This window comes from Hyla sarda, chromosome 5, assembly GCF_029499605.1.
Source record: "Hyla sarda isolate aHylSar1 chromosome 5, aHylSar1.hap1, whole genome shotgun sequence".
NCBI classification, from domain to species: Eukaryota; Metazoa; Chordata; class Amphibia; order Anura; family Hylidae; genus Hyla; species Hyla sarda.
In genome coordinates this window covers 74,250,761-74,278,190 of record NC_079193.1, presented here as the reverse complement: position 1 = coordinate 74,278,190, position 27,430 = coordinate 74,250,761, and the positions used below count along the sequence as shown (strand labels likewise).

Here is a 27,430-nt window from a genome sequence, read left to right as displayed (position 1 = left end):
CACCTAATGTGGGGGAATTGTACTGCACCTAATCTGGGGGAACTGTACTGCACCTAGTGTGGGGGAACTGTACTGCACCTAATGTGGGGGAATTGTACTGCACCTAATGTGGGGGGAATTGTACTGCACCTAATGTGGGGGAACTGTACTGCACCTAATGTGGGGGAACTGTACTGCCAACCCTAATGTGGGGGAACTGTACTGCCAACCCTAATGTGTGGGAACTACAACCTAATGTGTTGGGATCTATACTGCCAACCTAATGTGGGGGGAACTGTGCTGCGTACTTAAAGTGGTAGTCCACTAATAAGATATATAAGTGTGCATAGGAATTTGTTCATGTTTTGTTATCTATAGTCCGGCCCGCCAACGGTCTGAGGGACTGTGAACTGGCCCCCTGTTTAAAAAGTTTAAGGACCCCTGGTGTAAAGGATAACGGTGTCCTGGCGTCACAGAGTGATCAGGTAGTCTTAATAACACCCAGTGGCTACCACATCTAGTTTTGGCATCACGAACAGGATAATTCCTCATCGTGCGCCAATGCCACAATTATATTATACCATACATACTAAGAGTTGTTAATCCCGCTCCACCATTGTACCTCTACAACACTGCCTATTCCTTTTCAGAACTTTGATTTTCCCCAAGTAAAACATTCCCATTCCCTTTTGATACCAGGTGTAGTATCCTGATATCAACTGTGTCCTATATACTCCTGGCCAACTGGCAAACTCTGTGCTAGTGTATTTCAAGAGGATTTCAAAAGGAATCTGTGAACTCCATACCAGGTACAGAGCTGCAGGTCCTGGCAGATAGGTGTTAGTGGGGTAAAATTAACCATACCTTAAATTTTTCCGTTTGTAAGGTTATAAAAGTGCCTGTTTTTGTTAGCAGCTGAATATTCACACTGTTGGTGCTGAGCTGCAGCAGTGCCTTCTCCCTCCATCTCCCGCCCTGAATGATTAAAGGGGTTATACAGAATAGAAAAACCATAGCTAATTTATTTCACAAACAGCTCCACATCTGTCCCCAGGTTGGGTGTGGTATTACAACTTGGGTTCATTCACTTCAATGGACCTGAGCTGCTGTTTTTCTATTCCTGGATAACCTCTTTAATGTATAGGGCTTGGCTTCTAGCTCTGTATGTCAGTCAGTCAAAGCATGCACATGACTGCACGGCTGCCACTCTGGAACACAATCAACATATAGGAAGCAATCACAGCAAATTTGGAAGGCCCAGACATTGAAATAGTGTTGAAATTTATTCCACCAAATTCAAAGACGCAAAGTTTGGGCAAACGCAGCACTATTTTACTATCTGGGCCTCTCAACTTTGTTGTGATTCCTTACTACATGTTAAACAGGTTTAACTCACCTACCCCCCATTCCTGCTGTGCTGACATTCCTAGTCCCCAGGCCCCCCAGTCTTCTTGGTTACTTCGTGGTTTCTGATGCCATGCCATCCCAGCAAGTACTGCCCTGCTTAGCTACTCAATGGCCGCAGAGGTGTTCTGCTTCTGCCAGTGTTTCGCTAAGAGGGACAGTTCCTAAAAGAATAGCAAATAATGAGGCACCAGAAAATAGCCAAAAAGGGCTGGAGATGGGAAGCTTAAAGGGGTACTCCGGCGCTAAGACATCTTATCCCCTATCCAAAGGATAGGGGATAAGATGCCTGATCGCCGGGGTCCCGCCGCTTGGGACCCCTGTGATCTTGCACGCAGCACCCCGTTAGAATCAGTTCCCAAAGCGTGTTCGCTCCGGGTCTGATTACTGGCGATCACGGGGACGGAGCATTGTAATGTCACGGCTCCGCCCCCTTGTGATGTCACGCTCTGCCCCCTCAATGCTAGCCTATGGGAGGGGGCTTGACCTCCCTAAAAAAGCCCCACACCACAACAAAGAAGGATACCTCACTAAGACAGAATCCTGTGTTCTCAAAGATCTTAAAGACAACGAAGCAATCACAATATGCCCGGCAGACAAAGAGGGCGCATTGTCATACAAGATTACCATGACTATCACCAAGAAGCACTGAAAATATTAGAAGATACAGACTACTATAATAAACTCTCCTGCAACCCCTTTTCTGACCTGCAGAGCTAAATTACGAAACTAATGAATGAAGCCCTCAAACAACACATCATTACTAAAAATGAAAGAAAATTCTTACAAGTTCAAAATCCCACCACTCCGTACTACTACCATCTACCCAAAATTCACAAAAACATCACAACCCCCCCCCCCCCAGGAAGACTTATCATATCCACAATAAACAGCACACATCCCACCTGTCTCATCACCTGGATCTTATCCTTTAAAACTAGGTCCAGACACTCCCCAGTTACCTAAAATGCTCCGATGATCTCAGAACCATCCTGAAACCAATAGAATTTGAAAAAGACCACTTCTTCATCACTATGGATGTAACTGCCCTCTATTCAAATATATGACATTGGGAAAAACTGTATCCAAACCATCCTAGATGATGGCCCCACAATTCAACCCCTATAAAAGCAATTTCTCATGCACTGCCTGGAACTGGTACTCACCAACAATTACTTCCAATACGACGGTGCTGACTACCACCAGAGGCGTGACACAGTGATGGGCACGTGGGTGGCACCATCATACACAAACCTGGTTATGGGCAAATTTGAGGAAACATACATCACCTCACAAGACATCTACAAGGAACATGTCAAGGTATACTGACGATACATTGATGACCTGTTCTTTCTATGGGATGGACCACCGGAATTTATCAACTAATTCATCGGCGAAATCAACAACAATAACTGGGGGTTCTGCCTCACCTATAACCACTCACCCCACAAAATTGAATACCTAGACCTTGAAATTCAGAACAAGGACAGAAAAATCACCACCCACTTCAAAAAAGTAGACTCCAATAGCTATCTCCCTTTCAACAGTGGTCATCACAAAAAATGGACAACCAACATACCGTACAGCCAATAAAAAAGAATCAGAAAAAACGACTTTCAGATCCAAGCAAAAATACTACACAACCGTTTCAAAGAAAAAGGCTATCCAGAACCACTCCTTAAAGAAGCATACAACAGAACCAAAGACCTCACACAAGAAGACTGCCTGAAACCAAGACATCTCAAGTGAGAACCAAAGCAATACCAACTCCATCACGGCTTACAACTTTGTCCATAACCAGATCCAGACCATCCTCAATAAACATTGGCATATCCTACTGGCTGACCCCCTCCTCAAAACCTCACTCCCAAGAAAACCTAAAATCACTTACCGCATAGCCCCCACTCTTAAGCACCCAGTTGGCTTAAACGACACACCAAGAAAACTAGACAAACCTCAATAACCCCCAATGCACCAAAAGAATCATACAAAAGCAATAAAAAAAATGCTTCTGCTGCAACATCATCTCTCACAAGAAGGACCATTTCATCAACTCTGCATCCGTTGAAAAATTTCCCAAGTACCACCTGACATGCAAATCCAGCTTTGTAACTTATGTAATCTCCTGCATTTGTGGCAAAATATATGTCTGCAGAACCACCCAAGAGCTCCACTCAAGACTGAATAAACACAGAAACACCATGAAGAAAAAATTTCTCTTATCAAGACACTGTGCCGAAAAACACCCGGAAAACAAAAACCCAATCACCATCTGCCCCATAGACCACATTCTAAATCACAATGCCAACAGATTCCAAAATCTAGTCAAAAGAGAAATGTTCTGGATTTTCAAACTGGGGACGCTCCAACCCCATGGCCTTAATGAAGCCACCGAACTTATCAAATGACCCCCGCTCTTTCTCCCCTTCAAATGTCCCCCAAACTCTCTTCACATCACCTCTCAACCAGGTGATCTGTCCAAAAAATTTTTTTTTATTGTTTCATATTTAATTCTGGATCTGCTCGGTCCCCCAAACCATCCCCACATAACTTCCTAGTCAGGTAATCCCCCTAACACTCTCGGAGACCGAGCAAAATAATTCCTCTTACACTTATATCCATCTATGTGTATAATTTTTATACCAGTTAAACCCATCAAACTTCAACATTCATTTTAATAACAATAATGTGAATATACAGCCAAATGAATTCATGTTCACCTATTAAACACCGATGCTCTTTGTAATGACGGGAATAATCTCTAACCAACCTCCACCAAGCTCAGTTTAACACAACTTTGCTCCTGCTGCCACCTACTGACCTTTCTAGGTATCTCCCTATGTACTGTAATTCTCTCATGATGTCCCTCACACACTTCATTGTTTACTTCCCAGGGCAATTAACTTAGGTCTGCCAATCATCATTAACCTAGTTTCTATATATGGGTACATAGTTGACACACTGACCTTCTTATAACTATCATAATTAAAGGGGTACTCCCCTGGAAAACATTTTTTCAAATTAACTGGTGCCAGAAAGTAAAACAGATTTGGAAATTACTTCTATTTAAAAATCTTAATCCTTCTAGTAGTTATCAGCTTCTATTTGCTCCACAGGTAGTTATTTTCTATTTGAATTTCCTTTCTGTCTGACCACAGTGCTCTCTGCTGTCACCTCTGTCCATTTTAGGAACTGTCCAGAGTAGGAGCAAATCCCCATAGCAAACCTATCCTGCTCCAGACAGTTCCAGGTGTCAGCAGAGAGCACTGTGGTCAGACAGAAAGGAAATTCATGAAGAAAAGAACTTCCTGTGGAGCAAACAGAAGCTGATAAGTACTAGAAGGATTAAGATTTTTAAATAGAAGTAATTTACAAATCTATTATAAACACAATGGAGAGGCTCCTGTCTGTCTGACCGTCACTGAGGACCCGAGCAACCCAACAAACACCTATACCCACGGTGTATAAAAATAGGAACAATATGGAAAAAATAAATGGGGCTCGAGGGTCAAAGATATCTGGTTTAAATTAATTAGTATTTATTAATATTAATATAAAATGCAAAATAGACTAAATAGGGATGTACAGGGCCCTTGTACCTCCCTAATTAATTAAATACACAATAAATATATGATAATCCCAATATAAAAAAACTAAAAATAATAACAACTATAAAATTAATAAGCGATTTGAGCCTGTGATATCAATATAGCGATCTACTGATCCTGAGGAACAGCACAGTATAAATGTTCATTCAAATGCTCTTGTTTCCAGAGATCTTCAATATAGAAAAGATAAAATGTAGCCGCTACAGATACCAGTTAATCAATTGATGCGGTGGTACTGTATCTGTCCAAACATTGGCAACTAGATCTCACCGACACAGTGATACAATGTGGCACTTTGTGAACAGTGAACAGTCACTTGAAATCAATCTTTAAGCATTTCTGCGTATGCCATACATCAAAATAGCCAGTTTGCAATACATTCCATATAATGCTCACCACTCCGGGGTGTCACGGATCTCCCTTCAGTGTAGTCCTGGGGGCCGGCTGTATAGCGTCTTTTACCCGGTGCCTTGCCTCTGTCAGGGATCGTGCTGCTGGAGTCTCGGCCAACTCCTAAGAGCGCAGCACTCAGTGGTGGGCACCGTTTGGGGGGACTGCAGCGCTGTCAAGCGGAGTCCCTTGGTCGGACCAACTTGGAATGATGGTGGTCTGTAAACCTCAAGTCCTTATTGTAGATGGCCCGATTGGCTTCTCACTGGTAGTTGTTATAACGGCTGTATGCGGTAAGCAGAGTGAGTAACCCGGCGGCGTTCCTCGTGCACAGGTCGCGCGCTCGGGAGATGGTTCACTGTAATAAATGCCTTGGATCTGGCGAATGATCGCTATTCTGTCAGAAGAGTGTTCTATAATAACAGGCTCAATATCGCAAAATTATAATCGCTGGACGCGTTTCAAAACCTTCCTCGTTTTTTTCTTCAGCAGCGGAACGTGTGAACTATAACAAACTAGTGGTTTAAATACCTTAAATAACGCCCCTTCATAATGACCTAACCTATGACCTCACATCCTGAGTAAAAAATATATTGATTTCCATTGTGAACACTACCCAAATATAAAAAGAAGAAATAGATAAATAAACACCGTTTTATGCTTGTCTGTGAACATATCAAGACTTTTATACAAACTATATAACCTCATAAACCATATATAATTATAATAATAACAAAAAGACATAAAGGAAAGATCACAAACCCCTGCTAGGACTATTAATACTATTAAATATCAGTAAATATGCCACTGAGACTGACATTAATATAATATCTAATTTTAAAAAGAAAATAAAATAAAGTATAAAAAATAATAAATAAAATGTGCAATAGTAAAAAATAATAAATAAAAAATAAAAAATAATAAATAAAAAATAAATAAAAATAAATATAAAAAATATATATATATATAGAAAATAATAATAATAAAAAAAAAAAATAATAATAAAAATAATAAAAATTGGAAATAAAATAAAAATAAAAATGGATATAGAAATGTGAACATAGAAAATAGATATATTACATGGACTATCGGGCATCTCTAAATAATAATATGCATATATGACAGCAAAATGGGACACATAAAGACTCAAAAGTGTATACTATTTGTACAAGCAGATTTAGGGCTACTAACTTTTCTCTATAGTAGAGTTGGGAAGGGCCCGACGAAGGGTCTGTCGGAGTACTGGGAAACAGTCAAACGCCGACAGACCGTCCAAAGGGACCAACCCCACTTTCAGTCCAAAAATCCAAAAATTTCTAGATCGCTGTTCAGACCTCTAGGGGCCAAGGTGCCGAATTCGAAGATTTTCCTCGACTCGGCTCTTGACATTTTGTTAATAAAATTACCCCCCCCTCCAGTCATATTGAATTTGTTGTATGGCCATATATTTAAGATTATTTGGGTTCCCTTGATGGTATTGTTTGAAATGTGCAGAAAGGGGGTGTTTCTCATTTTGTTTCTTAATATTGTAACGATGTTCCAATATTCGGGTTTTGAGTGCCCGTGACGTGCGTCCCACGTATTGTTTCTGACACGGACACTCAATTATGTAAATAACCCCCTTACTTGCGCAATTCAAAAATTCATTAATCCTAAAAACAAAATCATTTGTAAAAGATTTCACTGATACGGTACGTTTATCAAATTTGGTTGCTTTACAACTGGGGCATTGCCCACATCTAAAAAAACCTTTGAGGTCTATTAGTGTGGAAGATGCTTTTGTGTGCGAAATTTCTGCTCGAACAGAGGTGCAACTTTAATGCTCAAATTAGCTGCTTTTGTATAAATGATTGGTGGTTTGGGTGGAAGAATATCCCCCAACACTTTATCTTGTTGTAATATTGGCCAATACTTAGTAATGATACTCTCAATTTTTTTATGTTTGGTATTGAAGGGTATGATCAATTTAGACTGTTCTAACTCATCTATAGATCTTGGAATTGGATTTTTGGGTATAAAAAATGTAGATCTATCTACCTTACGTACTTTCTCTAACGATTGCTGGATATTTGTCAAGGGGTAATTTTTTTCTAAAAATTGATTAGTCAGGGTAATAGCTTCTGCTTCAAATTGTTCGTTATGTGTACAGTTACGTTTTAATCTACGAAACTGGCTTGTTGGCACATTAATTAGCCACTGAGGTAGATGACAACTGGTGTGTAATATGAATCCATTCTTGGCTACTGGTTTATGGTAAGTACTGCAAATTAAGCTAGTGTTACTGGTGGTGATAAGTAAATCTAAAAATTCAACAGAAGTAGAGCTGATATTAGGAGTGAATTGTAAATTAAGATTATTTGAATTAAGTGATGATATAAATGAATCCAATTCAATACTAGAGCCACGCCAAATGAAAAAAATGTCGTCGATATAACGATGCCAGGACACCAGACTCTCCCCCAGCTGGGGATTGATGGTGGTACACTCCCAATTTGCCATAAAAAGATTGGCATAGCTGGGGGCGAACCTGGTGCCCATGGCTGTACCGTTAATCTGTAAAAAATATTCTGAACCAAATAGAAAATAATTATTTGTAAGAATGAAAGATATACTATCTGTGATAAAGTTGATTTGTTCTGGTAATAATTCTGCATATTTATGTAACATAGAAGAAATGGCCTCAATACCTTGCTGGTGATTAATAACAGTATACAATGAGCTGACGTCCAAAGTGCCTAAGAACCAAGTAGGGTCCCATTTTACTGTCTCCACTATCTTTATTATTTGTGTAGTGTCTCTCAAATATGAATCTGTTAGTTTAACCAAAGGTTGCAAAAACTGATCTATGTATTGGGAGAGATTTGAAGTAATTGATCCAATACCCGACACTATTGGTCGGCCTGGTGGATGACTGGCATTCTTGTGGATTTTGGGTATCGTATAAAATACAGGTATACGTTTAGGTGTCCCTGTAATGAAATCATATTCATGTTTAGATAGTATACCCTTTTCTTTTGCTCTATCGCATAACGTTGTCAGCTCCTCATAGAACTGTGTGGTGGGGTCTCCCTGGAGTTTTTTATATGTGTTACAATCATTTAACTGAGATAGACACTCTTGAGAGTATGAGGATGTGTCCATCACCACTATGCCGCCTGATATTTAATAGTATTAATAGTCCTAGCAGGGGTTTGTGATCTTTCCTTTATGTCTTTTTGTTATTATTATAATTATATATGGTTTATGAGGTTATATAGTTTGTATAAAAGTGTTGATATGTTCACAGACAAGCATAAAACGGTGTTTATTTATCTATTTCTTCTTTTTATATTTGGGTAGTGTTCACAATGGAAATCAATATATTTTTTACTCAGGATGTGAGGTCATAGGTTAGGTCATTATGAAGGGGCGTTATTTAAGGTATTTAAACCACAAGTTTGTTATAGTTCACACGTTCCGCTGCTGAAGAAAAAAACGAGGAAGGTTTTGAAACGCGTCCAGCGATTTTAATTTTGCGATATTGAGCCTGTTATTATAGAACACTCTTCTGACAGAATAGCGATCATTCGCCAGATCCAAGGCATTTATTACAGTGAACCATCTCCCGAGCGCGCGACCTGTGCACGAGGAACGCCGCCGGGTTACTCACTCTGCTTACCGCATACAGCCTTTATAACAACTACCAGTGAGAAGCCAATCGGGCAATCTACAATAAGGACTTGAGGTTTACAGACCACCATCATTCCAAGTTGGTCCGACCAAGGGACTCCGCTTGACAGCGCTGCAGTCCCCCCAAACGGTGCCCACCACTGAGTGCTGCGCTCTTAGGAGTTGGCCGAGACTCCAGCAGCACGATCCCTGACAGAGGCAAGGCACCGGGTAAAAGACGCTATACAGCCGGCCCCCAGGACTACACTGAAGGGAGATCCGTGACACCCCGGAGTGGTGAGCATTATATGGAATGTATTGCAGACTGGCTATTTTGATGTATGGCATACGCAGAAATGCTTAAAGATTGATTTCAAGTGACTGTTCACTGTTCACAAAGTGCCACATTGTATCACTGTGTCGGTGAGATCTAGTTGTCAATGTTTGGACAGATACAGTACCACCGCATCAATTGATTAACTGGTATCTGTAGCGGCTACATTTTATCTTTTCTATATTGAAGATCTCTGGAAACAAGAGCATTTGAATGAACATTTATACTGTGCTGTTCCTCAGGATCAGTAGATCGCTATATTGATATCACAGGCTCAAATCGCTTATTAATTTTATAGTTGTTATTATTTTTAGTTTTTTTATATTGGGATTATCATATATTTATTGTGTATTTAATTAATTAGGGAGGTACAAGGGCCCTGTACATCCCTATTTAGTCTATTTTGCATTTTATATTAATATTAATAAATACTAATTAATTTAAACCAGATATCTTTGACCCTCGAGCCCCATTTATTTTTTCCATAATTTACAAATCTGTTTAACTTTCTGGCACCAGTTGATTAAAAAAAAAAAAGTTTTCCAGGGGAGTACCCCTTTAACCCCTTAACGACGCAGGACGTATATTTACGTCCTGCGCCGGCTCCCGCTCATCAACGGCCGGGACCCGCGGTTAATACCACACATCGCCGATCGTGGCGATGTGCGGTATTAACCCTTTAGAAGCGCCGATCAAAGCTGACCGCCGCTTCTAAAGTGAAACTGAAAGTGACCCGGCTGCTCAGTCGGGCCGTTCGGGACCGCCTCGGTGAAATCGCGGCGTCCCGAACAGCTGACCGGACACCGGGAGGGCCCTTACCTGCCTTCTCGGTGTCCGATCAACGAATGACTGCTCCGTGCCTGAGATCCAGGCAGGAGCAGTCAAGCGCCGATAATGCTGATCACAGGCGTGATACACGCCAGTGATCAGCATAGGAGATCAGTGTGTGCAGTGTTATAGGTCCCTATGGGACCTATAACACTGCAAAAAAAATGTAAAAACAAAGTGTTAATAAAGGTCATTTAACCCCTTCCCTAATAAAAGTTTGAATCACCCCCTTTTCCCATAAAAAAAATAAAACAGTGTTAAAAAAAAAAATAAACATATGTGGTATCGCCACTTGCGTAAATGTCCGAACTATAAAAATATATCATTAATTAAACCGCACAGTCAATGGCGTACGTGCAAAAAAATTCCAAAGTCCAAAAAAGCGTATTTTGGTCACTTTTTATACCATTAAAAAATGAATAAAAAGTGATCAAAAATCCGATCAAAACAAAAATCCTACCGATAAAAACTTCAGATCACTGCGCAAAAAATGAGTCCTCATACCGCCCTGTACATGGAAAAATAAAAAAGTTATAGGGTCAGAAGATGACATTTTTAAACGTATAAATTTTCCTGCATGTAGTTATGATTTTTTCCAGAAGTGCGACAAAATCAAACCTATATAAGTAGGGTATCATTTTAACCGTATGGACCTACAGAATAATGATAAGGTGTAATTTTTACCGAAATATGCACTGCGTAGAAACGGAAGCCCCCAAAAGTTACAAAATGGCGTTTTTTTTTTCGATTTTGTCGCACAATGATTTTTTTTCCGTTTCGCCGTACATTTTTGGGTAAAATGACTAATGTCACTGCAAATTAGAATTGGCGACGCAAAAAATAAGCCATAATATGGATTTTTAGGTGGAAAATTGAAAGGGTTATGATTTTTAAAAGGTAAGGAGGAAAAAACGAAAGTGCAAAAACGGAAAAACCCTGAGTCCTTAAGGGGTTAAAGAAAGTCATCACTGCTAAAGTATGTTGCTCCATCCCGGGATTCGATCTATGTAGCTGGCCCACCGGTCATGCTCCCTTCTGCTTAGCAAACACTCACACATGTAACCTTACCATAAGCTACACATGGCCCATTGAAATCAATGGGGCTTTTTCCTTGATGTTATAGGCAAACCATTACTATGCCTCACCAAACATACTCCAGCCGACCCCAGAGCCAGGAGACGTCACTCCTGACCCCGTGACCCACACTCCTGAATATTTTTTTAACTTTCAAGTGTATATATTGTTGGTACTGTGCATAATATGTGATGAACCTGACAAAGAAGGTCGAACCTTCGAAACGCATTATTCTACACCAAATAAAGCCGTTTCTTCATCACCACCTATGTGACTCCTCGGTTGTTCGCTGTTCAAGCCAAAAAGTCGGAATTTTCTCCCAGACATCTAGATGGTCCCGATGGTCGGCTTCCTCCCGACTCTTCTGCTTACTCAAAGTGCAAATCAGTGTTGTTCTTGCCCGCACAACACCAAAAGGTGAGCAAATTACAGTTCATTTCCAGATGTTATATGTCTACACCCCCGGATTAACTGCACTATTGTAGCACTGTTTCCGCTTCTTTTTCTCTCCCTCTACTCAAATTCTTCCACACCAAACTCCGCCAACCAGGCCTTTATGGACCTTGCTTTGTGCACTAGGGCACAGTTAGGCTGGAAAAGGGACAAACCCAAACAGTTTTTTTAGTTAGATGCATCCAATAGTCCAAAATATCTTTCCCTCCTCTAAAACTAAGGAGCATAGGCCAATCCCTGAGAAGCCAATACTAAGGAGACAAATGGTTGGAGGGTAATAACTGACTTATTCACATAAAGCCAAATCAATGGCCACAAGAGACCCTATTTTTTTACCAACCACTGACATAGTGTGTATAAAATCGTATATATTTTATGGAAACAAAAAAAGGTGACACACATTTAAAAACCCAGAGCGCTATACTCTCTAGTTATACTCTTTAGTATTGTCTCTATTGTAACAGCTTAGTCGGCTGAACAGTATCACTAACAAGGTAACTACATGTTATTTTGGAGCAAGTTACAGATTCAGTTAAAATACCAAACACAAAGCCCCCCTGTTACGCCGAGCGCTCCGGGTCCCCGCTCCTCCCCGGAGCGCTCACGGCGTCTCTCTCCCTGCAGCGCCCCGGTCAGTCCCGCTGACCGGGAGCGCTGCACTGACATGGCCGTCGGGGATGCGATTCGCACAGCGGGACGCGCTCGCTCGCGAATCGCATCCCAAGTCACTTACCCGTCCCAGTCCCCTGCTGTCATGTGCTGGCGCGCGCGGCTCCGCTCTCTAGGGCGCGCGCGCGCCAGCTCTCTGAGACTTAAAGGGCCAGTGCACCAATGATTGGTGCCTGGCCCAATTAGCTTAATTGGCTTCCATCTGCTCCCAGACTATATCTGCTCACTGCCCCTGCACTCCCTTGCCGGATCTTGTTGCCTTGTGCCAGTGAAAGCATTTAGTGTTGTCCAAAGCCTGTGTTACCTGAACTCCTGCTATCCATCTTGACTACGAACCTTGCCGCCTGCCCCGGCCTTCTGCTACGTCTGACCTTGCCTCTGCCTAGTCCTTCTGTCCCACGCCTTCTCAGCAGTCAGCGAGGTTGAGCCGTTGCTAGTGGATACGACCTGGTTGCTACTGCCGCAGCAAGACCATCCCGCTTTGCGGCGGGCTCTGGTGAACACCAGTAGCCTCTTAGAACCGGTCCACCAGCACGGTCCACGCCAATCCCTCGCTGACACAGAGGATCCACTACCTGTAAGCCGAATCGTGACACCCCCTCAACGTTTCACCACTAGATATGGCTTTATCAAGAGGCTAGGGGCTAACCCCTGGGAAACAACTCTATAACATTATCCCTCTTCGACCAAACTTTACAGCAGGCACAATGCAGATAAGCAGGTAAAGTTATTTTGCGTTCAGCAAACCCAGATTCGTCCATCAGACTGATAGAGAAGAGTGATTCATCACTTCACAGAATACATTTCCATTGCTCCAGACTCCAGTGGCAGCTTACTTTATCCCACTCTATCCAATCCTTGGCATTGTGCTTGGCGATTAAAGGAGTACTGCACCTATAGAACACATGCCCAGGATAGGGAATAAGTGTCTGATCATGGGGGGGTTTGTAAAGTCATTTACAAATTTGTTTAACTTTCTGGCACCAGTTGATTTAAAAAAAAAAAAAAAGTTTTCCACCAGAGTACCCCTTTAAAGGAATACTGCAGCCATAGAACACTTATTCCCTATCTGCAGGATAGGGGATAACTGCCTGATCGTGGGGGGTCCGACTAGTGCTGGACGGTATCGCGGGTTATACCGAATACCGGTGTGTTTTATTTAATGATATAAATTTTGGCGAAATCACGGCGTCCCGAACAGCTGGAGGACACAAGCTTAAATGGGCACTGTCAGATACGAAAACTTTTGATATGTTGTAAAGCATGCAGAACCAATAGGTTTTGCAATTGCTTTCATTAGAAAATTTTCAGTATATCATACTGAAAAAGCCATTCAAACAACTGCCCCCCCTGCCTGCTTGGACACATACTAGTCCTGCTGTGTCCATGCGTCATCACCTATGCCATGGACACACTTCCTTGATTGACAGATGTGAGCGCAGGGCTCACAGCTGGAGGAAAAATCCACCCACTGTCAGCTTGTGTCCTGCTACTGTCAGTGAGGACAAGCTGGGAGTTATAGTTTTGCTAATGCTAGGGGAGATGTGAGCAGACAGTATACTGAGGGAGGGGGCGGAGACCTGCATAGTAAGGCCAAGCCCCCTCCCTTTGAGAGGAATTCAGACTAGTGAGCTCAATTAAAAATGTAATAAAAAAAATAAATAAAGGTGCTAGACAGATAAAAATTTGATGTACATGGTCAGGATTAGGTACTGAGTGATATATAAAAAAAATTGGGGGATCTGAAGGGTACGCTTTAACCCCTTAAGAACCCGGGGTTTTTCCGTTTTTGCATTTTTGTTTTTTCCTCCTTACCTTTAAAAAATCATAACTCTTTCAATTTTGCACCTAAAAATCCATATGATGGCTTATTTTTTGTGACACCCATTCTACTTTATAATGACATCAGTCATTTTACTCAAAAATCTGCAGCAAAACGGAAAAAAAATAATTGTGAGTCGAAATTGAAAAAAAAACGCCATTTTGTAATTTTTGGGGGCTTCCGTTTCCACACACTACATTTTTCAATAAAAATGACACATTCTCTTTATTCTGTAGGTCCATACGATTAAAATGATACCCTACTTATATAGGTTTGATTTTGTCGTACTTCTGGAAAAAATCATAACTACATGCAGGAAAATGTATACGTTTAAAATTGTCATCTTCTGACCCCTATAACTTTTCACTTTAAGGATTAATAACTCTTGGATGCTTTAACTTATGAACTTGATTCTGAAATTGTTTTTTCGTGACATAATCTACTTTATGTTAGTGGTACATTTTCGTCGATATCTGCATCATTTCTTGGTGAAAAAATCCCAAATTTCATGAAAAATGTTGCATTTTTCAAACTTTGAAGCTCTCTGCTTGTAAGGAAAGTGGACATTCCAAATAAATGATATGTTAATTCACATATACAATATGTCTAGTTTGTGGTTGCATCATAAAATTGACATTTTTACTTTTTGTAGACATTAGAGGGCTTTTCAGTTTAGCAGCAATTTTCCAATTTTTCATGAAAATTTCAAAATCGGAATTTTTCAGGGACCAGATCACTTTCAAAGTGAATTTGAGGACCTTTATGTTAGAAATACCCCATAAATCATTATAAAAAAAGTGCACCTCTAAAAGTATTCAAAATGGCATTCAGAAAGTTTGTAACCCTTTTAGGTGTTTCACAGGAATAGCAGCAAAGTGGAAGAGAAAATTCAAAATCTTTATTTTTTACACTAACACGTTCTTGTAGACCCATTTTATTCTTACAAAGGGTAATAGATAAAAATGTCCCCCAAAATTTGTAACCCTATTTTTCTCGAGTAAGGTAATACCTCATATGTGGATGTAAAGTGCTCTGTGGGCGCAGTAGAGGGCTCAGAAGGGAAGGAGTGACAATGGGATTTTGGAGAGTGAATTTTGCTGAAATGGTTTTTGGGGGCCATGTCTCATTTTGGAAGCCCCCATGGTGCCAGAACAGCAAAACCCCTCAAGGAACGTAACAAGGGATACAGTGAGCCTTAACACCCCACAGGTGTTTGACGAATTTTCACTAAAGTTGGACGTGAAAATGAAAAATGTTATTTTTTTCACTAAAATGCTGGTGCAACCCCAAAGTAATAGGAGAAAAAGCCCCCAAAATTTGTAACACAATTTCTTCTGAGTATGGGCATACCCCATATGTGGATATAAAGTACTCTGCGCGCAAACTACAATGCTCAGAAGAGAAGGAGCACCATTGGGCTTTTGGAGAGAGAATTTGGTTGGAATAGAAGTCAGGGGCCATGTGCGTTTATAAAGCCCCCGTGCTACCAGAACAGTTGACCCCCCCCCCCACATTTGACCCCATTTTGCAAACTACACTCCTCACAGAATTTAATAAGGGGTGCAGTGAGCATTAACACCCCACTGGCATTTGACAGATATTTTGAACAGTGGGCTGTGCAAATGAAAAATTTAATTTTTCATTTTCACGGACCACCGTTCAAAAAATCTGTCAGATACTTGTAGGGTGTAAATGTTCACTGTACCTCTTATTACATCCCGTGAGGGGTGTTGTTTACAAAATGGGGTCACATGGGGGGGGAGTGTCAAATGTTCTGGCAGAATGGGGGCTTTGTAAACGCACATGGCCTTCAATTCCAGCCAAATTCTCTCTCCAAAAGCCCAATGGCGCTCCTTCTCTTCTGACCATTGTAGTTCGCCCGCAGAGCACTTTACATCCACATATGGGGTATTTCCTTACTCTGAAAAATGGTGTTACAAATTTGGGGGGGCTTTTTCTCCTATTACACCTAGTGAAAATAAAAACTTTGGGGTAACAGCAGCATTTTAGTGAAAAAAAAATCTGATTTTTCCTTTTCCCATCCAACTTTAACAGAAATTTGTCAAACACCTGTGGGGTGTTAAGACTCACTATACCCCTTGTTACATTTAGTTGGGGGCGTAGTTACCAAAATGGGGTCACATGTGGGGGATTTTTTTTTTTTGCGTTTATGTCAGAACTGCTGTAACTATCATCTACCCCTGTGCAAATTACCAATTTAGGCCTCAAATGTACATGGCGCACTCTCACTTCTGAGCCATGTTGTGCGCCCGCAGATCACTTCACACCCACATATGGGGTATTTCCTTACTGAGGAGAAATTGCATTACAAATTTTTTTTTTCTTTTACCTCTTGTAAAAATGAAAAGTATGAGGCAACACCAGCATTTTTTTTTTTACACTAACATGCTGGTGTAGACCCCAACTTTACCTTTTCATATGAGGTAAAAGGAGAAAAAGCCCCCCAAAATGTGTTAGACAATTTCTCCTGAGTACGGAAATACACCATATGTGGCCCTTAACTGTAGCCTTGAAATACGACAGGGCTCCAAAGTGAGAGAGTGCCATGCACATTTGAGGCCTAAATTAGGGATTTGCATAGGGATGGACATGGCAGTGTTCCCCAAACTGGTTGCCTCCAGCTGTTGCAAAACTCCCAGCATGCCTGGATAGTCAATGGCTGTCCGGCAATGCTGGGAGTTATTTTGCAACAGTTGGAGGCTCCGTTTTGGAAACACTGCCGTATGAGACGTTTTTAATTTTTATTGGGGGCTGGTGTGTATATGTAGTGTTTTACCCTTTATTTTGTGTAAGTGTAGGGTAATGTAGTGTTTTTAGGGTACATTCACATGGTGGGGGTTCACAACTAATTTCCTGCTGGGAGTTTGAGCTGTGGCGGAAAATTTGCTGCAGCTCAAACTTAAAGCGGGAAACTCACTGTAAACCCCCGCCTGTGTGACTGTACCCTGTACATTCACATAGGTGGGGGCAAACCTTCAACTGTTGCAAAACTACAACTCCCAGCATGCACTGACAGACCGTAGTTATGCAACAGCTGGAGGCACACTGGTTGGGAAACACTAAGTTAGGTAACAGACTACGCAGTGTTTCCACACCAGTGTGCCTCCAGCTGTTGCAAAACTACAACTCCCAGCATGCATGGTCTGTTAATGCACTGTGGGAGTTGTAGTTTTGCAACTGCTGAAGTCACACGGGTTGGGAAACACTGAGTTAGGAAACAGACAATGTTTCCCAACCAGTGTGCCTCCAGTTGTTGCCGAACTACAAAGCTCAGCATGCCTGGACAGTCTTGGCATGCTGGGAGTTGTAGTTTTGCAACATCTGGAAGTGCAGTTTGGAGACCACTATACTGTAGCCCTACAGATGTTGTAAAACTACAACTCCCAGCATGCCCAGACAGCCTTTGTCTGGGCATGCTGGGAGCTGTGGTTGTGAATATACAAGGCAGCAGTGAAGATCACTTACCAGATCTTCACTGCTGCCTGCCTCTGTCTCCCTGCCATCACCGCCTGCATTCTCCTGCCACCGGTCCTCCCCACCGCTGGTCCCCCGCTGTCTGCTGCCGTCATCTTTACCCCGCTCTGCCCAGACTTCCAGCAGCGTGCAGAGTGGGGATCTCAACTTTGACCCCCCACCCCTGTGATTCGCCGGTCAGTCCTGACCGGCCAATCACAAGGGATAGGAGGAGGTGGCACCCCTGCCACCTCGCTCCTATCTTTTAGGATGATCAGGGCTGTCTCTGATAGCTCCGATCATCCCTATTTTCAGGGCTATCGGGTCACCAGAGACCTAATCAGCCTGGAAAAGCCATGATTCGCCGGTCAGAGTTGACCGGCAAATCACGGCGATCGCAGACAAGGGGGGTCTCAGTACCCCCCTGGGCGATATGTCCGGATGGCTGCAGTCACCCCGGTGATCAAGGAACGCAGCACCGTAAATGCGACACTTTGCAGCGCCGTACATTTACGGCGCTCGTTGTTAGGGGTTAATATACATAGGTAGTCCTGGTTACCTCCCTCTACACCTGTATATAAGAGCACTTAGAGTGAGAGGATGTGAGAGGCCAGAAGAAGCGTCGTAATGACTTAACATGGACTGTGCCTCTCTCGCGCCTCTGCACTTACACAATACTTCCTGGGGTCAGTCGTTTTAGTTGTTGTACCATTTTTAAGCCACAATAAAATGCACACATATATATAAAAAAAATCCCCGGTGAGTGCTACGTTTTATTTTTTCTTCTACAAAGTTTTTTTTGAAAACTGCTACCTGTATAATGTATAAGCACCCCGAGAATAGACTGACTGACTTATAGCTGTTGATTGTCGCTAGGAGCCTGTGGTGCCCATGTTTGTTCCCTTCTTTGTGTACACATTTCTAACATTCTGTTTTCACTTCGTCATTATACGATATTGAGTGCAGAATGAGGAAAACATAACAAGATGAGAAAAAAGTGAAAGGGTCTGAAGGCTTTCCCAAATAGACTTTTCCCAAAGTGACAGCATATAATAAATAGATGTAGCAAGAGTTGCAAGCTTTATTCTAGTGTTTGTACACCAGTTTACATATGTCTTTATGTTAATAAGAAATGTTAGAAGTATTCTTGTTCATTTGAGTGTAGGCTGTCAATCGTCACCCGCTATATTTATATAGTAAAAGTCTAAAGACACATTATTTTGTTTGGAATCATTTTCACTGTAAAATAAGAAACAATCAACAAACTTCAATTCTATGAACATAAAAAGCCCCTCTCTTGTATTGGAAAGATACAATCCTTTAAACAGCTGTAATAGTTGCTTCAGTTCTTCCGACAAGTCACAATTATCTTGTAATTAAAGATTCAATTCCTCTCCCTTATTATACTCAATGAAATGGCCTCATACATTCACTATAAACAGCAGTTTACTGTCAAAACTATCAAATGTTTCCTTAGGAACAGTTTGCTGGGAAATGAAGCCTTCCCCAGTGAAAATGTATAACTAACTGCTCATATTAGAATGGAAGTACCTAAAGGAAAAATGTATATGATTGGTTTTGGTTAAACAAAGGTGGTCAGTGGGCTAACAGTCCTAAGTGTCACAAGAGGACTTTTATTAACCTGAGGAAGAGTAGATTTGATCCCTCCCAATGTGTTTTGTCCTTTTTATTTATTTATGGTATTTTTCGCCATATAAGACGCCCCAGCATATAAGATGCACCCAATTTTAAAGGATGAAAATCTAGAAAAAAAGATTCTGAACCTTCAACCTGCGGACCTCCAGATGTTGCAAAGCCACAACTCCCAGCATGCCCGGACAGCCGTTGGCTGTCCGGGCATGCCAGGAGTTGTAGTTTTGCAACAACTGGAGGTCCGCAGGTTGAAGACCACTGGTATGGGAGGTAATATGTGTCCCCGCCACTCCGGACCTGTCACCGCTCATCACCGCTGCCCTGGATGTCGCCCTCCATCTCTGTCACCACGTCCCCGGGGTGTCCCCGTTGCTCCGGAACGTCTCTGCTGCTCGGTATCCTCGCTCTCCGTTGCCGCCATCACGTCGCTACGCACGCTGCTCCTATTGGATGACAGGACGGCGTGCGCGACGTCATGATGATGATGAAGGAGAGCGCCGGCCAAGCAGGGGATCCCGGCATGGAGCAGACACGAGGAGGCAGGTATGGTCCCTCCCAGTGTCCTGTAAGCTGTTCGGGATGCCGCGATTTCACCTCGGCTGTCCCGAAGAGCCCGACTGAGCAGCTGGGTTAGTGTCACTTTCGCTTCAGACGCGACGGTCAGCTTTGATCGCCGCGTCTGAAGGGTTAATACAGGGCATCACCGCGATCGTCGATGTCCTGTATTAGCTGCGGGTCCCAGACGTTGATGGCCACAGGGACCGCCGCGATAGGAGAGGGTTTTAATGTGTATTTGCCGTATAAGACGCAGTTTTGGGGAAGAAAAAGTGCGTCTTATACGGCGAAAAATACAGTAATTCACGAACCTTTTAATGTTATATAAGTGACGCCACCGCATGTTTCACCTGGATGACCCTCAGAGCCTCTGTCTGGACCTTCCATTCTCCCTGTAACGTTTACGTAGCCATATCAGTGCATTGTTTTTATGTGCCTGTGTTGAGCTGTGTTACCTCCAAAAATTGTGCTTTTGGCAGAAAAACATAGAGCTAAATAAAACATAATTTGTACCTTTGTGTGTCTGCTATTCAGATCTGGCTGAATGTGATGTGCAGCCCTTTTTGTTGTCAATTGCTTCATATAAAGGCCCTCATAATGTGTTTGGTTGATCTGTTCTATGGGTTACATAGAATGCCACACAACACAAAAAACTAAACATCCACTGGGTGACACATGGGTTGTGTAGGGATTGCATGGGTTGAGAGTTATTGCAAGTAATTAACATCTTGGCCTTTATTTTTCAAACAGAGAGAACTTGGGACTGGTGTGGAGGGTTGGCATGGGAACTGAGCAAAATTTTAAATGTTTTTTTATTTTTTTTTAAACCAAAAGAACCTAATTTATATATCCTTAAAAATGTAGGGGGGGTTTCAAGCTTTAAACAATATAGAGTAGATTTACATGCTTGAATAGATAATTCTACCATTGTTACAAAGTAATTATTTCTAATTTCCAAAAAAACTGCCAAGCTCTGTGCAGCACAGTTCATTTTATGCTGCCAGGGCTTGCTGTCTAAGGGATAACAAATTTAAATAAATGTACAGTTCTAATGATTCACCTTCCCCCATCTAGACTTTGCCTCTATTAACTGTATCTCACATATATGAGTACGTCGCTCACATTTTGTGAATATTGTATTTTATCTTTTCCTGTGACAATACTGAAGAACTGACCCTCTGCTACAATGAAGTGAGTCCACAGCCTGTATAACAGTGTTCAATGTTGCTATCCCCTTAAAATAACTCAACACAGCCATTAATGTCTAAACCTTGGCAACAAAAATGAGTACCCCCTAAGTGAAAATGTCCAAAGTATCAATTTTTTGTGTGGCCACCATTATTTTCCAGCACTGCCTTAAGACTCTTGGGCATGGAGTTCACCAGAGCTTCAGAGGACGCCACTAAAGTTCTCTTCCAATCCTCCATGGAAACCTTGTACTCCCTTACCTTTAGACTGTAAGTATAAAAGACAGGACAGCACTAACCATTCAACTGAGCTTTACTGAAGCATTACAGTCTTGACGAACAGGTGCAGTGGTGGAGGCGGGGGACTTGTCCGGGACAGACTGTTTCACGCTTTCACAACGCTTCTTCAAGCAGGTATGCGACTTCCGCATAGAGCACGATGTCATAAATAGACGTCACGGTCAGCGGCATCATCAAATGTCAAAACAAATTGAACATGTGATCAGCACACGGAGCACGTGGTGTAGTCATGTGACTCAAATTAAAAACAAAAAACAACAGAAAGCTGACTAGTACTAATAAGGTCAGTAGCATTATGTCTATATGTCTCTAAGGCTGGCTCTAAAACTATATTAGCAGTGATAGAAGAGTTGCAAAAATGGTGCCAGTTCAATCCGATCATTGAGTCCCAAAACTCCTGCCGCTTCAAGTTTTAAAATCCAATAGGCTTCCTTACGTAATAAAGTAGTATGCCGATCGCCACCTTTTGGGAGCAACTTGACCCTCTCTATGCCGGCAAATTTTAGGACACTGGGGTCACCTGCATGGGTTTCCCCTACCTTTAGGATGCCCCACCAATGCTCAATAGGGTTAAGGTCTAGAGAATCCATTGCCTTAGCTTTGTCATTCTAATTGTATGCCCCAAAAATGAATCACTATGTTGATAAGTATGACGTCGGACATCTTGTATGTGTCCGCCATTTTGTGTATATTCTAAGTAGGCCTAAGTTTATTCTAAAGTTTCTTCTCTATAAATGTGCCAGTTTGAGAGAGGAATATACTTCTTGTCTCCTTAGATATTCATGACTGTTTAGATAAGACAGGAGAGGGGGCATTCTCTAGACACTGGTACATTTTGCCCAAGTGAAGGGGGGTTTACATGTAGAAACTGTGAAACTTATAATTATGTCTTATCCAAATGAACCTTACTTCCTGATATATAAGGTAATCAGTGGGGCATATGATCTTGTCATATATGTATTCAAATATTGTATATACATCATGTGTGGAATGTGGGTTTGAAATTAGTTTTGGACAGTTAACCCTTACTGCTAATGATGCTGATTGCCTATGAAATAGCACCCCCTAGCGTATGGATAAATTACACCAACCAGAAATGCATTCTGGGTATTATAATGATGTCATAGTCATTACCATATGTACACAACTAACCTACATTCATTGGTTAATCCCAATTTAGACTTAGACAGACAAAGACAAAGAAGTCCTGCCTCTGAAAGAGGTCCAACAAGATGGAAACCATAAGAGCCATGTAAGAACAATGTAGATCCCAGCAATTCGGACTGATCACATGGTACTGAACTATGGCTGCCCATGACGATGCAATGATGGACCAACCAGCTTTCCTAGGAGCAGAAACGAGATTCTTACATAGACTTGGTAAGAGACACAAAAATGGTTCCATATTGAGATTGTAGTCTTAGGATGTTCTGTATTATAGATTCTAGCTGCAGAAGGGTCTATTCTCCAGATCTCTAAGAAAGCATTGAACTATGGCTTTAGATGATAGAACTCCTATTTCACCAAGCTACATGTTATAAGTAAATTTCCCACACAGGAAACTTGCTTCAAGTTCCTTGCTTCCTCCTAAAATATAGTTTAGCGAGGTCAAATATCTCTGCTATCAGTCTTAATAATCTTACCAAAGTCATGTGTAGAAAATAGTCCAGAATGTGGTGGTATAGTATATCAAACTTCTTCCATGTTTATATCCTTAGATGGATTTGCTCATTCTTGGAGTCATGTGATGTGTAATTAGTTAGAAGGGGGCAGGGAGTGTATTTAGCATTCCATATTAATATGTCTATGATTAGATATTGCCCATCTTGATATTATGAGTAGTGTTGCTCGCGAATATTCGCAATGCGAATTTTATTCGCGAATATCGCATATTCACGAATTCGCGAATATTCGCGAATATAGCACTATATATTCGTAATTACGAATATATTTTTTTTTTTATCACAGTACACATCACAGTGATCATCCCTCTCTGCTTCCAGCTTGTGTGGTGTAATGAAGGCTCTAATACTACTGTGTGAGACTGGCATGCAAATTTTCTCATATGCGAAAATTTGCATACGCTAATTTTCGCTTATGCTAATTTTTGTATATGTTAATTTTCGCATACGCGAATTTTTTGCATATGCGAAAATAAAACACGAATATTACGAATATGCGAATTTAGCGAATATATGACGAATATTCGTCCATATATTCGCGAATATTCGCAAATTCGAATATGGCCTATGCCTCTCAACAATAATCATGAGGTTTCCTCTGTAACCATTTTCTTATATGATATTCCTAACCTATTATCTCATGTTGTATCGTAACCTAGTTGCTCACTACTCACATGTAATGTCCTACTATATGTAGTCAATTAACAAGCTTATAATGCTTACTAACATATCTAATTGATATTCATTTGCATATATCATTGTTTATTACTCATTTATGTTTATAACCTTATAACCAATAAACTTGCATCCTTTTATAACTGTGTATTATTGCATATTGCAAAACTACATCTTTAGCCTTAATGTCATCTCGTCATAAAAGAACTTGATATCTGAGGAACTCAGATGTGAATTGTATTGATTAGGTTTGTCCACAATTCACCAGGTCATAATTTTGATATTTTTTGTTAATTTTTATTTTTATTTATATAATTAATGTTTTAATGACAAATCATAACTGATTTATTGCCGCACGACAGCTTCTTCAGCTGTCTTGGAGGTGTGTTTGGGGTTGTTATCATGTTGGAATACTGCCCTAAAGCCCAGCCTCCGAAGGGAGGAGACCATGCTCTACTTAAATATGGCAAAGTACATGTTGGCATTCATGGTTTCTTAAATAAACTATAGCTCCCCAGTGTCAGTAGCACTCATGCAGGCCCAGACCATGAAACACTCACCACCATATTCGACTGTAGGCAAGACACACTTGTCTTTGTACTCCTCACCTTGTTGCCGTCACACACACACTTGACACCATCTGAACCAAATAAGTTTATCTTGGCCTCATCGGACCATAATCCATGTTCTAATATGTTTGTCTTAGGAAAAATGGGGGATTTCTTGTGCTTCAGTATGGTCTGGGCACTGATAGGCGCACATGCACTCAACTTCTTCAGTCGACCTAGGTAAGGCCTTTTCTGAGTGGAATCTGTCCTGTGAAACCACTGTATGGTCTTGCCTATCCTGCTGCAGCTCAGTTTCAGGATTTTCTGATAGCACAGGCCATCTTCATGTAGAGAAACAATTCTTTTTTTCAGATCCTCAGAGTTCTTTTCCATGAAGCACCATGTACACTTTCAGTCACTAGTATTAGAGAGTGTCAGAGCAATAACACCAAATATAAGACACCTGCTCCCAATTAACACCTGAGACCGTGTAACACTAACAAGTCACATGACATCGGGGAGAAAAAATGGCTAATTGGGCCCAGTTTGGATATTTCCACTTAGGGGTGTACTCACTTTTGTTGCCAAGGTTTAGACATTAATGTCTGTGTGTTGAGTTATTTTGAGGGGAAACAACATTAAACACTGTTATACAGGCTGTGCACTCACTACTTTACATTACAGCAGAGGGTAATTTCTTCCGACCACTGGAACCTCCACAATCTCCTGCTTTGGGACCCCGGCAGTCCTCAGGAAGAGGGCATGCTGACCCCCGCAGAAAGCCGTGGCAAACACGCCCCTCTATGTATCTCTATGAGGAGAGGGTGTGTCGGCCACCCCTTTCTGTGGATTGCCAGGGTCCTGTGCAGGAGATCGCTGGGGTCCCAGTGCTCAGACCCCAACAATCTCAAACTTATCCCCTATCCTTTGGGTATGAAATAAGTTTTATTTCACTGGAGTACTCCTTAGTGATTTGTGCTACTGTTATTTTCATCTTGCTTGTACAATGTTCTATACCCTGATATGCAAGTTAGCTCCCTTCCAAAAATAAGGAATGTAGCCCTATAGTGCACTATCCTTTGGAGAGGGGATACGTTTTATTTTACAGGAGTACTCCTTTAAGCACAAATGTACAAGTACAACTTAAGAGCAGAATGCAAAATGCTAGAAGTCTGTAGGAACCCCAGAATTTTTATGCAGGAGGCTACTGGTATCTCTTACCTCTCCTTTGATGCCAAAGTTATTGAGTCTGTGGTGACAAATTATCTTCCCAAATAAGATCTATGCAGACCTTGTGCCAGCTGAAAACATTTACTATATAGACAGGACATCACTGAATGAGATACGGCTGCAATATACAGCACAGTCACTACTAAGTGTATTGTGTGCGGAAGTTTGTTCTCATGTAGTCAAAGAAGTGGCCACTGTACTCAGCCAAGTGCACGTGGCCCCTTTAAACAGCTGGACCTACACACCCAACATGCTTTTCTTGGAAAACAGCTTTATATTGAACTCACCATCACTTTCGTGCTATCTGAACCATGAGTTATCACGGCGTTCCCCGGTAGCTTCTGTTTGTCTTGACTGTTGGATCTCTCTAAAAATTAAGGCTGGTGGTGTGAAGAGAAGACACTGGCCATCCTGATGACAGTTATGGTTAACCTCTTATATGAACTATTCAGTTTCAGAGTATTTATTGTACCCTTTTTGCATACAGTACAAATACTGTTGCACTCCACAGTCTTGTCCACTGTCTTGAAGTAAAAAATCTTTAACACTTCCAACCCAACCCAATCATGTGACATGTATCACAAAGAGTACAACAGTACAACGTGTGCTAGTTCCATTTCAACAAAAAACACAAATCATTTTACCAGCTGGGAAAGGCAAACTGCTGGTTGGCCTTTTTCTGAGTTTCAAAGTAAATTATGTGTAATTTTCAGGCCCATGTGATTCTTATCATTCATGAGGCACAACTGTTTTATGCAAAATACCGAGTGAGGGTCTTTGACTGTACACTTCATAAAGCTTCAGAAAGCTAGTGGATGGAATGGCTTTGATGAGTGATTTAAATGGTAAAAGCGCTGGTTAACGAACAACAAGCGAGCATAATAGTCACTTAACTAATCATTTCCTGCACAGCTCATTCGCCTGCTCTGCCAGCTTGATTCAGAATAAACCCACAATGGGGGTGATCAGATTTAGAGACAATTACAGGTGACCATGTGACTTGCCCAAACAATTTGCTCTGTGGGAAAATTCTTGTCTGAAGAGTGCTGTTCTTCTTTCTGAACCTGATTTATTCTACCCTTTTTACACAGCAGGGGAGGAAATTGATGTTATCACTATTATATCTGCAGTGGATGTGCTGAACCATGGGCCAATATTAAGTATATATGCTTTTCAAAAACACTGAAAATAAGATAACAAATTGAAACAGATTTATTGCTGGATGAATGCAAAAGAATTGTACATATTAATAGTGCAGTCACTAAGTGATAATAATTATTGATAATCTCTCTTATTATTGTCATCTCTTTGATACTTCATACGTTTCTACTTTTATTATACACAAAATACATACAATTTGGATGAAAGAATATAAAGAATTATTAAAAGAATTGAAATGAAATGACTAAACCAGTGTTAAGCAGGAAGCGACAACACAAGGGTTAAATCCTGTGTAGAAAGAAAACTGTGATCTAAAGAGTAATTACAAAGAAAAATTGGGGCAGATTCTGATATGGCACAATGGGAGCGATAATGGGGCAAGCTTTGACAACAAGGTATTAGGGAACAGAGGGAAAACCCCAGACATGACAGGGGACACAGTGGAACAGGTCCTGAAATGACATAAGACAATTTGTTGGTACCACTTCTGGTAGTCTTAGTCTATGTTCCCACTCTAGAAGTGGAACTTTTTTTGGACCCATACTTGGTTTTGGGGAAATGATCAAAATAAGGCTAAAAAAAAAAAACTGAATGGAAGCATAGTTTTATGTTTACATTTGTAACATTTATCCAATTTATTGATGCAATTATATTTTTGTTTCTGTAGTAAACACAAACTTATACATTGAAGGCACATATTTGCATAACATTTCTTTAGGTTATGACTGGATAGCAGTGGCGGATCCAAGGGGGGAG

General features: G+C 41.2%; 1 long non-coding RNA gene across 2 annotated transcripts in view; it reads left to right on the top strand.

Moving 5' to 3' along the window:
• The window catches only part of LOC130272540 (uncharacterized), an 85,182-nt gene that overhangs the window by 36,976 nt on the left and 20,776 nt on the right, over nt 1-27,430 (top strand). For both annotated transcript variants that reach the window (XR_008843604.1, XR_008843603.1), the window contains exon 3: nt 22,559-22,758. This is a non-coding gene — a long non-coding RNA (uncharacterized LOC130272540). The remainder of the gene's footprint in view (nt 1-22,558; nt 22,759-27,430) is intronic.